The following is a 14,195-nucleotide window of genomic DNA, read 5'->3' on the forward strand; positions in this document are numbered from 1 at the left end:
AACAAAATATTTGTGCCCTTGGATGAGTCAGACACTTCCTAGATATAACACCACAAACATGGCCCATGGAAGAATATTAGTAAGTTAAATTTTAAAGCTAAAAATTTCCCTTCTGGGAAAACCTGCTGCTACTAAGGCATGTGCAACACAAGCCAAATGTTGCCTGATGGGCAAAGCACCGATCTGATGACTCTGAGGAACTCTGGGTGGTCATCACAAGTCTGCCATGTGCTGGGTGAGCGTGAACAAGACACTGACCTTCTCTGGTCTCAGATTCCATCTGTAAAGAGGCTTGGCTGGTTTTGATCATTACTAGGGATCCTTCTGGATTCAAAATTTAAACACTAGAATTATTTCTTAGTTGTTTACCTTCTTCGAGCTTTAATATCACCATCCTTAAGATGATTGAAATGGAGGAAATCTAAGTTCCTATTATATATATGCCAAAATAGCTTGAGGGTCTAGGTGGGAAGACTTTCATGATACCTAAGCTAATAAACCAGAGTAGAATAAAAAAGCAGGAAGTACTGATCCACACAAATTTTACGAGAATGAACGACGGAACTTTGTATTATCGGTGATTCATTAAGGAAAACTGGTTCTTAGTTAAGCTCACTTTGGAGTATTCTTATTTGTTAATGGTGCATATTATATGATATCCATTTAATCATAATGTTGCAGATATGGGGCACTCTGAGTATTTCTATTAATTGAATATCAGTATGTATTAATAGTTGTCTATGAATTAGGAAAAAAGTAACAATAGACTAAACATAGATATGAGAATCCAGAGGGAAATTAGGATTCTGAGAAAAATTTTCAAAAATGGAAAAACTAAGTTTGCTTTATCGATAAATATTTGAGGGTTTATTACACAGAGATCTTTGTGGTAGGTATTACAGACTTCAATTTTCTAATCTGTCTGGACTCGAAAGGATATTTTAATATATTTTGACCTTTTAAATTGGACCATTCCTGTGGCTACTAATGGAGGTTATATTTTGCTCCATTACCAGGAACTACCATGAGCAGAAAGCATCCCTCTATTTTTAAGTTACTCTTTGCTAATATATTAGACATTTTTATCCAAAATAGTAAGTTCCTGCTTCAAAAGAAGACTTTGATTTTTTAAAAAATTCTTTATAAACAAAACAAAATAAAAACAGGTACCTCAAATTTTCCCTCAGATACCTTCTCCTTAAGCAAACGGTTTGTGCCTATTTTTCCCTTTGGGTCAGCTTCATATCTCTCCAGGCTGTGTTGACATTTGCTTTTCACACAGTGGAAAAGCCTCACTCACTCACTGTCTGGTTCTTCTGCCTTCCATCAAAGCCCTGATGCCCATGAAAGTTACAGCTGCAGTTAAGTAACTAGATGGACGCCACTTCCCGGGCTCCTGGTACCACTCCAGGGATAGACTACATAGCAGCTACCTGAACTTTCTGAAACATTTGAAAATTGTTCCTCTGCATGGCCTTGCTGATGACTTCTCGTCACTTTAAAGGTAGTGCTTTGAGCTTCATGGTACCATAACCCCTGGGAGGCCTCCCACTCACCCTAACCTGCCCACAGCTTTCAGAAGTCTCTATCACACCAAGGCTACACAACCCTCCCACCAGAAGTATTTGGGGTGTGGGGGATGGGGGTCTCTCTAAAGCTACACAAATTCTCAACTGCTCTTCTTAATATTTGAATCCTTGGCATATAACTGAACAAACATCAGCATGGCCGCTTTTAAAAGAAAAAGGGGAAAAAAGGCTTTTCTTCAAAGCGACGCTACTTTCTCTACACAATTTCTTAAAATTCTCATTAATACAATCTTGTAGTCTTTAAATCCCTGTTTCTTGGCATTTAAATGATTACAGGCCTACTTGGGGGGAAGCATAAATGCTAAGCCTTTTCTAGAATTAGTTCTAATAAATAATGTCATTGAAGGAGCATGAGACGGAGATTCAAAAAACCCAGGTTTGGTTCCCATCCCTATTTCTTGTCAAATGTGCGTATCGGGGAGTTTAATTTCACCTCTCCGGGATTTGGTTTACCCAACTGTAAAATGGGGACAGGGCTATTGTGAAAATTGAATGTCAGAAACATAGTAAAACTTGATAGACATGCCATGTCAGAAAACGTCTATCCTGACCAGCCTGGTTGCAAGAGAGCTGCCCAGGGCTCATGTCCCTTTTTACCTCATTTGAAATACTCATTGATGCCTCATTGAACGAGCCATCATTTCATGTGCATATATTTCTCTTCCTTCAGTACACTGTGATCAGTTTTATCTTTTTTTGTTGTTGTTATTTCCTACCATACCAAGTGTGATCTTTATACCCAGCGGGCATTCAACAGATACTAATTGGTGGATTGATTAAACTTGAATTTTAACACTCTCTCAGCACCTTCCTGAATCAGAGAAACCCTTATGCAAACGCTAAAACGATTTACTAAGCAAACATTCGTTTTTAGGAGATCTTTGCTTCTGTAAAAAGAGCACTGACTCTGGAAAGAAAAACAGTTGGGCTCATATTCCGGTTTTGTCACAGACTGAGTGACCTTTGGTAAGTTACTCAGATTGAGCCTTAGTTTCCTCATCTTAAATGCAGTCAATACAAACTACTGAAATTGTCTCTATGTTGTTGATGTTAAGAATTGTAAGATCCTATGGAAAATAATAACATGAATAAATAAAATATGTAAGTGCTAATAGAAACTGCTTTAAACTTCTCACTTATTGATATCCATACATTCATGTTGCCTCCACTTAAACAAGGGTATGCTATGTAATTTGGCCAGCAGCTTCAGAGAGGAAACCTAGGGTTATGGGATATCCTGAAACTGCTGGTGCTTATAAGCAACAAGTCATCAAAAGTGCCTAGAGCTCTCAATAAATATTGGATTAGTGGCAGGTAGTCAGGCTTTATTGGCCTAGGACAATCATATGAACTGGCAAGAACACTAACTGGCTGTCAACAAATGTTTCACTCTAGAGATGACCGTAGGAACCTACACAATAATGTGGAGATCAAGATTCAATGTCTAAAAAGCAGTCTTTGACACTAGCAAACTCCAAAGAATAGAATATTTCTGTTGAAAAGGAAAGAAAATGGAGCTTTTATTGGATGTTTGCTCTCTGATCATTGTACTATATACACAAAAGTGTTTCCTTCATTGATTTCTTGCATCACAGGCAGAAGAACTGAGATACAGGCAGTTAGTAAGACATGCCTGACATCACAGCACATCAGGGTTACTATGAGGGCCGGGCTTGGCACCCGGAGGCTGGAAAGGAGGGCTTGAGCCCTCATCCTTTTCTCAATAATCTACTCATCAAGCAGGAAAAACCCTGGCTGGCCTAATTCCTACCCACCTGTGTGGAAAGATGGTTCCTCCCTTCTTCGACATCACAAAAGAATCCTGAAAACATGGCAACTCCCACTCATACCCCAAACCCCATAGTCCTGTCAAGGATACTACACAGTACCTGGTGCAATTTAAAAACACAGAGGGCCATGAAAAAAAACACACACACACAAAGAACAAAGAGAAGATCTAACCCCTTGCCTTCATTTTACACTGGAAGAAACAGGACCAGCAAAGAAAGCTAAATAATTTTGCCTTAAGTCACACAAAAAGACAAGAGAAAAATGACCACTATACTGAGGTTCGTATTCCACTGTCTTTTGGGCAAGAGACCAAGAGCTCTATTTTTTCTATCTTTTGTGTTCTGGAAATTCTACAGATCAGTGGTTCTCAAACCTAAGCAAGCATCAGAATCATCTGGAGGGTTTCTTCAAGGAGAGAGGAACGGGCCCCACCCCAGGGTGTCGGATTCAGAGATTTGGACTGGAGCCCAAGATTGTGCCTTTCCACCAAGTTGCCAGTGTTGCTGACTCTGCCGGTCCAGACACCACATTTTAAAGACCTCTTTGTAGAATGAATGCTGACTTTAGTGCTTTAACTCTTTACTTTAGTACCAAGTTCCTCCTTCCAATCTTTTGGGAAGAAGAGTAAAGGTTTTGATCAGACTTTTTCGGGATTGCAAATGTGGATTGTAAAAGTTTCTATTAGCAGTTACACATAATTCCTGAACCAGTGCAGTAATGGTGTGACTCTTGCTGGGAAATTTTTGGATAAAACCTGTGCAAACAGCAGCAAGACCTTGGAGACGATGGCGCCTTTAATTTTGTCTGTCCCATATTCTTTCAGAGCTGCCACCAGCAACCTGTCTGTTAGAACAGGGCTCCCCAAACTTTCCTGTGTCAGGACGTGTCTAGAAAAGGATAAGGTTTGTATAACACTGGAGTGAAAATAGAGGCTCTATGTGGTCTGGACACCCCAGGCTCTGTAACTAAGGGAATGACTATTTTCTTCTACCTGAACTGATTCATGGCATGGTTGAAAAATACTCTGTTACAGAAACACAGCAAGCAGAGGAGCCGAGTCTTCAGTATTAAGATTAAACATTTTAAACATAGAAGGGCCACCAACATTACTGGTGCCTTCTTATTAGCAATAGCAATGGAATCATGATGATCAAAAATAGTAATTAAAATAGGAAAATCTTAAGCAAGGACAAAAGAAAAAAGAAAGTCATTCAAAGGGTGAACATTATTTGCTAAATAGTAACTAAGGATACTAGAACTCGGATTCCTTCCCTGAATCTTAAGATACTGTCTTTTTTATTGTGTAAGAATAATTTTTATTTGACTCATTTTTTTCATGTCACTAAAACTCCCTTGATGCTGATTTCACTGAATCTAAGAAAACATAGCATGCTAGATGTACCATTATGAGGATATATCACTAAGAAATAATTCTGCCAACAAAAAATATGGCCCAACGCTTTATGACCATCTAAAAGCAGAATTTTGAACTTACAGAACGAGCCCTTTTAAACTCACTTAGACTTAGCCAATTTCCATATATTATTCTGTACATACATCATGAGGAAAAATAAGCTAATCCCATCACTACTTCATATTCCACATCTTACAATTATCACTTTGACTCCTCCATAACACATGCCCTTTTCCACGCTGTGCCATGCCTTAGCTCAACAGTAATGAAAAAAAAAAAAAAAAAAACAAGCAAAACGAAAACAAAAACTGATGCACTATTAATGCTAGGATTTTCTTCTAACTCCCATTCATTCATTCTGCAAGTTTTCCTGTCCACTCCCCAAAATAATCATGATAGCCCAGAACTACTGGCTATAATTGCAAGATTTACCCTGAATTCAAAGATGTAAAAACATTTCTTAAATGTGTCTTAGGGTTTATGAAATGTGGAAATTCCATTTAATATTGCTGAGAGCTCACAGAGAAGCAATGTCCCTGAGTGTAGGGACAACCTTACTTTTGTTTATGGAAGGGTGCCCTTGCTCAATGTAATAAAGCCCCCAAATGAGATTAAAAACCCTGTTTCTTTGGTGTCTTCTTTTGAAGGAAACTCTCCTTTTGAGTTTCTGAGCTGAAGCACACCACACTTTGAAATCCTAAGCTACTCTTATTAACTGCTGTCTCTGGAATAGTCAGTGTCACGGATGACTTTAATCAATGGCTTTGGCAGCACAGAGGGCTCAACAAAATGAAGCCTTTTACAGGTATCAGATTTCTTTGTATATGTCATATATTTGTGTCAAACTTCCTCTACAGAACAAACCGAGCATGTCCCAGGTTGGCAGAAAACCACTCCTTCCCAGCTTAAACAGGACTCCTGGCCAATAGCCGTGCTGGCCGTCCCCTTGGGAAGCAGCTTTTTCCAGGTGAAATGAAAATCCAGCTGCTGCTTTGCTAAGACATTCTTCATTCACATAAGCTCAACGAGTACTTCGCCAATGGAGTACCTGCCCTGTGCCCAATAATCTTTTAAATCAGAATTGCTTGGGAGTGAGGGATACCGATTATTATAGTAAAGATAAGGAGTCCTCCCCTCAAGGAGCAGATGCATCGACTGATTAAACAAAGCTTGGACATATGAAATAATTAAAGAAAAATACGAGGTATGGATCGATCTCAAATCTCCAAGCAAATGTCAAGAAGTAGTACAAATGCCAAGCAAATACTGCGAGTGGAGTATTGACTGGAGTTATCGGGGAGCGTCCTTTGGTGAACATGGATGTAGCCGGCTTCTGAAGGAGACATGGAAGGCAGTTCCCCTGGAGGACAGTGCAAAAGAAACACGAGCAAGTTGCAGAGATACGAATACGGAACAGACATGTACCTACGGAGCTTGGTGGACTGATGGATAATCAAGCTCACACGCGTGTTAGCATAAGCAAAAGAAATACAGGGGTGTAAAAATTTGACATGGAGATTATTTCACCGCCAGAAGAATCTTTCTCCTCCTGGCCAGAGGAGTCGAAAGGCTATGGCGTAAAGTCTAAAAAAACAACTGTCACAAAAACATAATAGTCTTTGTATACTATCTCTATTTTCCAGGTATGCATGAGGCACAGACAACAACAGGTCAAATAAGAAAACATCTGGATGAATATATTCTTTATAACCAAATGCAGTTACTTTTAGTTGTATATACCCTAAACATGATCAACTAATTTATACTCGTAAGTGTCTGTATTGTGGTATTCATATTCTAGGCACATTCTCCTCTAAACCAACAGAAGACTGAAAGATCAGAAGCTGTGTTCTCCAGACAAGTACAGTCTCAATGATGTGATCTCAGGCATCTGTAATTACAAAATAAATTCACATTTCCATTAAATATCCCCAATATTATAGCATTAGATGGTTCCCAAATGGGAAAAAATTTGCTGCCCAGGGGATATTTGGAAATGTCTAGAGAATTTGTGGTTGTCTCAACTGGACTAGAATCTAGTGGATGGAGGCCAAGGATACTGCTAAACATCCTACAATGCATGCTACAGCCCCCATACAAAGAATTATCTGGCCCAAAATATCAGCAGTACCAAGGTTGAGAAACTCTGCTTAGCCCTTATCAATTTACATGCCAAAAATCAACTCCCCTCAAAATGTAACCCCCTTTCCTTGCTCTACCTCAAATATTTTAAGACATCTCCAAGAAGTTGTTGCAAATTTTTTTCCAGCCAAGTATATTTAAGTCCAAGTTATAAGATAACTGATAAAATATGATTTTAAAAAATAAGACTACATTATCTCACATAAAAAGAAGGCTACATGGGCTCGAGTCCTGTGCAGACCTTGCCCGTGTGGGCCCCAGGCCCCAGCTGCTGTGCTGCCGCCAGGATGCTCATGGAGGGGATCCTGGCCTACTGTAGCCTCACTTTACCTGAGGCTCTACTGGCCGAACTGCCAGAACTGCACCCAGACATTGTGGGACTTCATGAAGACACGTGGCAGTGTGAGCATTCTCACGTTCAATGCTTGTCAGAGGTTCTTGATGTTGGTGGAGCCATTCTGGCCAACTGCGTATGCAGGCGAGGTGAGATGCCACTTCCCAGAGTGCCTGGAAGCCAAGAACCAGGACAGAGCTGGGAGCTGCAGGCAGCACCGCCCAGCCGGGTGAGGGTAACAGTCAAGCTTTGCATGATCCTCATAGACCAGCTTGGGCTCTTACTGGAGGAAGTGGCCGGCAAGGAGGTTCGAGAAGAGTGTGGCTACCACCTGGCCCTTCCAGCTGTCACCTGAAAGTCTGGCGTGGGACTTACCTACTCTGGCCAGAGCATGTTCCATGAAGAGGGAACAAACACCCAGCATGGCCGCGTGGGTGGGGACCTGGCAGAGGACGGCAAGCTCAGCAAGGTCATGCACTCGGAGGATGACCCGAGTGTTCCCAACACCCTCAGCATCATCTTTAGCATCTCGTTGCTTCTTAGCCACATGACCCCGAGTCCACAGATAAATACACCCAAGGTTGCTTAACTCAGAAGCTCAGTGGCAAATTGAAACACTTCCCCCCAAAAGATATTTACACCTTAATCCTTGGAACCTGTGACTATTACCTTATATAGTACAAAAGGGTCTTATATGACTAAGTTAAGTATCTTGACGTGGGGAGATTACAAGTGGACCGTCAGGTTCCAGGTGGGCCCTAAATGAAATTGCATGTATCCTTATAAGAGGAAGGAAAGGGAAGATTTTATAACACACAGAGGAGGAGACATGAAGATGGAGCAGAGGAAAGTTTTAAGGTGCTGGCCTTGATGACTGGAGTTATGCAGAGGTAAGCTCAGGAATGCCTACAGCCACCAGAAACTGGAAGAGGCAAGGGTTCTCCTCGGGGCCCTCCAGGGTCTTGATTTTCATCCAATGATACTAATCTCGGCCTTCCAGTCACCAGAATTGTGAGAGAATAAATCAGTTGTTTTAAGCCCCCAAGTTTGTGAAGCACAAATAGCAGCGACAGGTAACTAATGCAGTTGCAAAATGGCTATTTCACATCTAGGTATCACCTCCTCGATCAACTGATTCTGAAAGGAGAGAGAAAAACCTCTTTTCACACATCAATAACCCTCTTCTTTAAACAACTAAAACTAGAAAGGGAAGTCTTTCCCAAGGAAACTCCAGCGAATTTCTCCTTAGGTCTCCATGGCCAGAATGATGTCACATGCCTACAACTAACTCGATCACAAGGAAAGAAAACACGAGAACCACGATTAGTTTAGCTCAATTCTGGTGTGCCCTCTGGAACCCTGAGAGGGCCAATGTTTCCTGAGGGAATTGTTATCTGCTCAAAACAAGACTGAGGACAAGGGAGAAGGGTCTGACACCACTTAGGTAGGCAGCCAACGAGGCCCCCAGCCTCTTTGCCATGCCCTGAGTGGCTACGCTTACTGTGGCAATGCTGGGACCTTGACTGCTCAGGGGAGCCCAGCTGTGCTCACAGAGGCTCCCCGACACAGACACCCTGGGGGCTCTGCGAGACATCCCTGCTCTGCCCTCGGCACCTCCATCTCAATCACAGGAAAGGCCCGTCCCTTTCACGCATGGATGAGACCACAGCGTGTGTCTTCATGGTCGAATAATGTGTTGTATACCTGATACTAATATAACATTGTAATGTCTACTGTATTTTAATGTAAAAGAAAAGAAATAAAGTTCTCCTCAGCATGAGGGAGCTGTGATTTGAGAGGAGGCTGATTTTTCACCAGAAGAGGTGAGTGGGAAATAAGATCAATACTGTATTTGGATTCACTTTTGCTTCTATCTGTTTTCTAGAGATCTGAATTTCACTGAAATTATGTTAGCAGCAGCAGCAGCGACCTTATCTATACCAAACTGGCTTGGACTACTTCCAACGTTCTTCATGACTAGCAGAGTTTAAGATTGCATCTCTGTCCTCTTTAAGCCTCTTCATCATTCTCCTTCAAGTTCTCATCCACGGCAACAGCACAGCATTAATAAAAACCTAACGCAGAGGGTTCTCGTGCCTCGGCTTGGTCCTGGACCGGGGGCGGCCAGGTCTAGGCTAGAGCCTAATGCCATGCAACTCTCTCCCCAACACTGTCTTCCACCTGCTGTACTGTGAGGGCATCTGGGCCGGATGGCATTGGCCAAAGGCACCAAATTGCAAAACAACCTGCATTTCTAAGTTTACCATGACTCGGCCACCGTGAAGTCATAAGAGGAGAAAAGAGACTTGTTTGCAAGGTAATGAATCATAGGCAAGAGACTAAGGCCCTGTCAACATCTGTAGCATGCCCATTTATTAAAGGCCATCATAATACTTTAGGACCTTGACATGTGTTAAAAATAGTCTTGAAAATAGACCTCTTGTGCTTAGGAGTCTCTTTCTAGCATCACTATGATAATTAACGTCTCTTGACAGGTTTATCATTCTCTCATTCTCCGAACATGTTCTGAGGACCTTCTGTGATCAGAGTCTTGTGGCAGGCAGGCACGGGGATATGGAGTCTCCAGGCAAGGCCTAGAATCCTCTAGGAGTTCATAATCCACTGCAGCATCTCCTCAACTTTTTAAAATTCATGCTCACTGCATGCTTTCGTAACAGACTGTTTGTATATCCCCAAGAATATTTCATCAAGGGATAATTTCAGTAATCTGTTTTAGCAAAACAACAGAAATACTGAATTTTAAAATATGTTTTGACAAGCTTCAGCCTGCCGACTCCTGCAGTGATTCTGTTGAATGGTCAGTCTCTGGGTGAGCTGGGCATGCTTCTGTAGACTCCACGGTCAAAATGAGTATATTAAAGCTACGGTGAAGACATCTCCCAAGTTGCCATGCTCATCAGTCTCACAGCACAGAGAATGTAGCAGGGCACTCCCTCCAGGAAGTTAGGAAGGACACATTATGCTCCTGTAGACCCAGCATGCTTCCTGTCAAACACCAGGACTTCTAATCACTTTGTATTCCATCAGAGTTCCAAGAAGTCCAAACCCAGCCAGCCAAATGCAGAACAGCTCAGGAGAAGCAGCTGTAACAGTGCTACCAGTAAGGTATTAGAGAACCTCCCATCCTTCCCACCTTGTGTTATATAAAGAAGACAGTCTCAGGCAACAAGCAGTCCCGGGGGGCCAATCCTGGTTCTGTCACTGGGCTGGGTGGGTTTTCCTTGGATACCTTAATGTCTGAGCTTTATTTCCATTTTTTGATTACTTCAGGAAATGGGAATTATCATCATAATAGCTACAGTTGAACCCACTGTCAAAGGCCATTTGTAGTACGGTGTTAACCTCAAGTAGAAAATCTGAAAGGTCACTGAAGATAGTTTCTGTAAAGAAATCTTTGCTCGACCTACTTTTTTTTTCTATACACATATCTTTATTTTAACATTTAAAAGAAGCACATACTCATTCTGACAGCTTTACCAGGCTTGGCCACCCAGTAAGTTACACACTCTCTCGGGGACTTGGAAGGTTATTGCACAGCTCCTGAACTGGTCAGGGCAAAGAGGCCACTCGATCCGGTCCACTCCAAGTTCACCTTCCACCAGGAAACCTTACCACAAACAGGCTGCAGGGTGGCTGCACTTGATCCCTGCCTCCGGTTACAAACCAGAGAAGTTAACACAATTCTCATGGTTACTTTCATTTTACCTTTTCTCTTTTCTTTCTTTCTCTTTCAGTCTGTCTCTGTCTGTCTGTCTCTCTCTCTCAATGTCCGCTCTCTCTCTCCACCTGTCTCTCTTTCCACCTCTCTCTCTCTTTCCAGGCCCTCTCTCCATCTCTGTTTCCATCTCTTTCTCTTTCTATCCCTCTCCCTCCCTGCTCCCCTCTCTCCCTGCCTCTAGTTCTCTGTACTTGCCACTACAACATGTTGGACAGCTCTTTTTTGCTTGGATACCAGAAAAAATAATAAGAATTCTATCCCCATAATATCCTTCTTCCTTCTATATCATTGAGGCTGGTTCAACATGTAACAGAATTACAAGCTTTTATTTGTCTGACTCCTTAAAGTTGACAAAACCCTTTATGTACATCTCCGGTTCTCAAATGTTCGCATTCTTCAGAATCACCTAAAGGACTTGTTGAAACACAGATTTTGGCCCCACCCCAGAGTTTCTCATTTAGTTGGTCTGGGGTGAGACCTGAGAAGTTGCCTTTCCAACAGGATTGCAGGAGACCCCGACTGTCTGGAGACCACACTTTGAGAACCCCTGACATATGTCAAGTCAAGACGACTGATTAGAAGCAATTGCGGGACGCTGAGAACAGGACAACTGCTCCCTATGTATTATTTCTGTCCTTTGGCTGAAGTCACTCTTTGGGTTTAAACGAGGATCCTTCCTTCTAAAGTGGAAATAGGCTATCTATGATAAACAGCTACAGTAGCCATAATTCACCATTGCCATGTTATCTCAGACACTTTCCTTTAGATTCGCTCAAGGATCAGCAAACTTTTTCTTAAAAACCCAGAAAGTAAACATTTTGGGCTCCATGAGACATAGTCTCTGTTGCAACTATTCTAGTCTGCCTTTGCAGAACAAAAATAGCCATAAGCATTGGTCAAAGGAATGGATTCAGCTACATTCCAATAGGACTTTAGTTTGCCAACTCCTGGATTAATTCTATCACACTTAGAGGACTTGAGGAAGACATGGAGAGGAGAGCCTCAATCCTTTTTTAGATAGGAGAAATTTAAAGGGGACCCTGAAAACGGAAGTAGTCCTTGGACAACAAAGAAATTTTCAAGGATGAGAACAGAGTCCCTGGGGTGGGGTCGGGGTGTTGGGAGAAAGGTGGGCAGATCTGAAAAAAGCATTCCTCTATCTGACTGACTGTAATTTCAGTCACCCTCAAGCTCACATCTTCAACAGGAAGCTGAGTGGCTCTTTCAGGTCTGTTTAGAGGCAAGTCAAAAGAGAAAGGAAGCCATAAGCCCCGGTGCAGGACGGTATCTCGCTCCAGGTATTGGAAAGGAGAGGTCACTGTGGATAAGAGAATGCAGTCACTCAATCACATGGCCACTGGGGCAGCAGAAGAAAGAGCCTGACACAAAATCAGTAGTGGGACTCTGGTATTGCTCTATTCCAACAAAGACACCTACAAGCAAACAATAGATAAGAAAATAAGAAGAACAAATACCTCTTTGAAATAATAAAGAGCCCTAAAATATGCCTTACTTTATAAAGGAAGGAATGATTTGTGAACAGAAAGCTGCTCAGAGAATCATCTCAGCCTTTTATGGAGAAAGTATTCCAGTCCCCAAAATGGTACAGAGTGGCAGAGGCCATGGCCCACTGAGGGGCTGAGCTTCCAGCACCATGTATGAGTATCCTGTCATGGCTTCCCCCATCAACGGGGGATGCCTACTGCCCCTGAAGAAACCCTGCTGGTCCAGAACCCACTAGATTTCAATGTGGACTTGCAAATGTCTCATCAGAGCCTCCACCTGCTGGAGGTTCCAGAGAACTGATGGATTTCAGGAGAGAAAAAAAAATTGACACACAAAGAATGTCATCAGATAGGGCCACTCAGTTCAGTGTGTCAGAGGCCAGATTCTCACTGGAGTCTGTCCTGCCTCCAAAACCAACAGCCCTTCCACCATCCCATGTTGCCTAGGGATGGAAGCACACGTTATAATACTTAATATAATGCTTAAGCTTCATTTTATATTTCTGTTTTTCACCCAGTTAACTGACCTGAAGAGAATTATAATATTTCTAATACAATCCAAAGTGTCATTTATTGAGTATGCCACAGAAAGAATTTCAATTTTCTTTCAGATTAGTATTTGCTCACTGAATATTTAATGGAAAAGAGAAATTATTTGCTCTTTTCTTGATTACAAAAAAGTTCAGAATGGTGCTGTGAGAAATTCGAAAAGGCATTTGTATTGTCAAGATGCCATGTTCCTGCCAATACTTAGCTGGATATTAACCCAAAACCAAAACTGAATTCCCAACACTCTAAGGTCTGTATTCCTAAAATGGCAAAGAATATATTTGAAGGATGGCATTCTAAATAGGGGCTTGGGGGTGGGTCTTGGGTAGAGAATTTCAGAAACCTAGATGGTGAGTTTGAGGGAAAGATGCTTGGTTACTCTTACTTTCATATCCCAGAGGGACCCTCACTTTAGATGAACTTAAATCTGTTATGTAATTTTAGATGTTTAAATTAGAATAAATTATCTCATTCTAAGCACAGCTGAAATTAGTGGATATCATTGGTATCATTGTTAAAGCAGGTATAATTGACATAAGTCACATTTTTATGCATACATACATACGAATTAGATATAAAGAATGAGATGAGAGAGATACAGAGAGAGAGAGAGACATCAATCCTATTATGTTACAGACATAAGCTATGTATAGGATATACAATTTGTATATAGATACAAATAGGGGAATATATTGGTATAACCTCCAGATGTTATATAAATCTACTAATTTAAAATAATATAATATAAAACAAGTGTATTAAGGCAGACAAAAATTCATAACCAAATTTTTATATTAACCATATTCTCATCTTTCCCTAAATTATTATTTAATTGCAAGTCATCTGCTACTGTTTGAAATGATAACATTAATGAAATTGCATCTGCGCTCCACATAGTATACTTAGCAAGGCCCTTGGGACTTCTGTGGTGAGGAAGAAAACACGGGTTTTGTCTAAGTTATCATAAAATAAAAATATGAAAAATCCTGCAATGATCTGAGATGGAAAAGGTGGGAATTGGAGGAAGAATGATCTAAATGTTCCCTAGCTTGTCAGGGTTCAAACATTTTAGAAAATTAAGGAAAAGAATTTCCATATACCAGAAGATTTTATTTTGTCTTTTTGAAAACAA

Source organism: Pteropus vampyrus, unplaced genomic scaffold (assembly GCF_000151845.1).
Source record: "Pteropus vampyrus isolate Shadow unplaced genomic scaffold, Pvam_2.0 Scaffold3, whole genome shotgun sequence".
Lineage (NCBI taxonomy): Eukaryota > Metazoa > Chordata > Mammalia > Chiroptera > Pteropodidae > Pteropus > Pteropus vampyrus.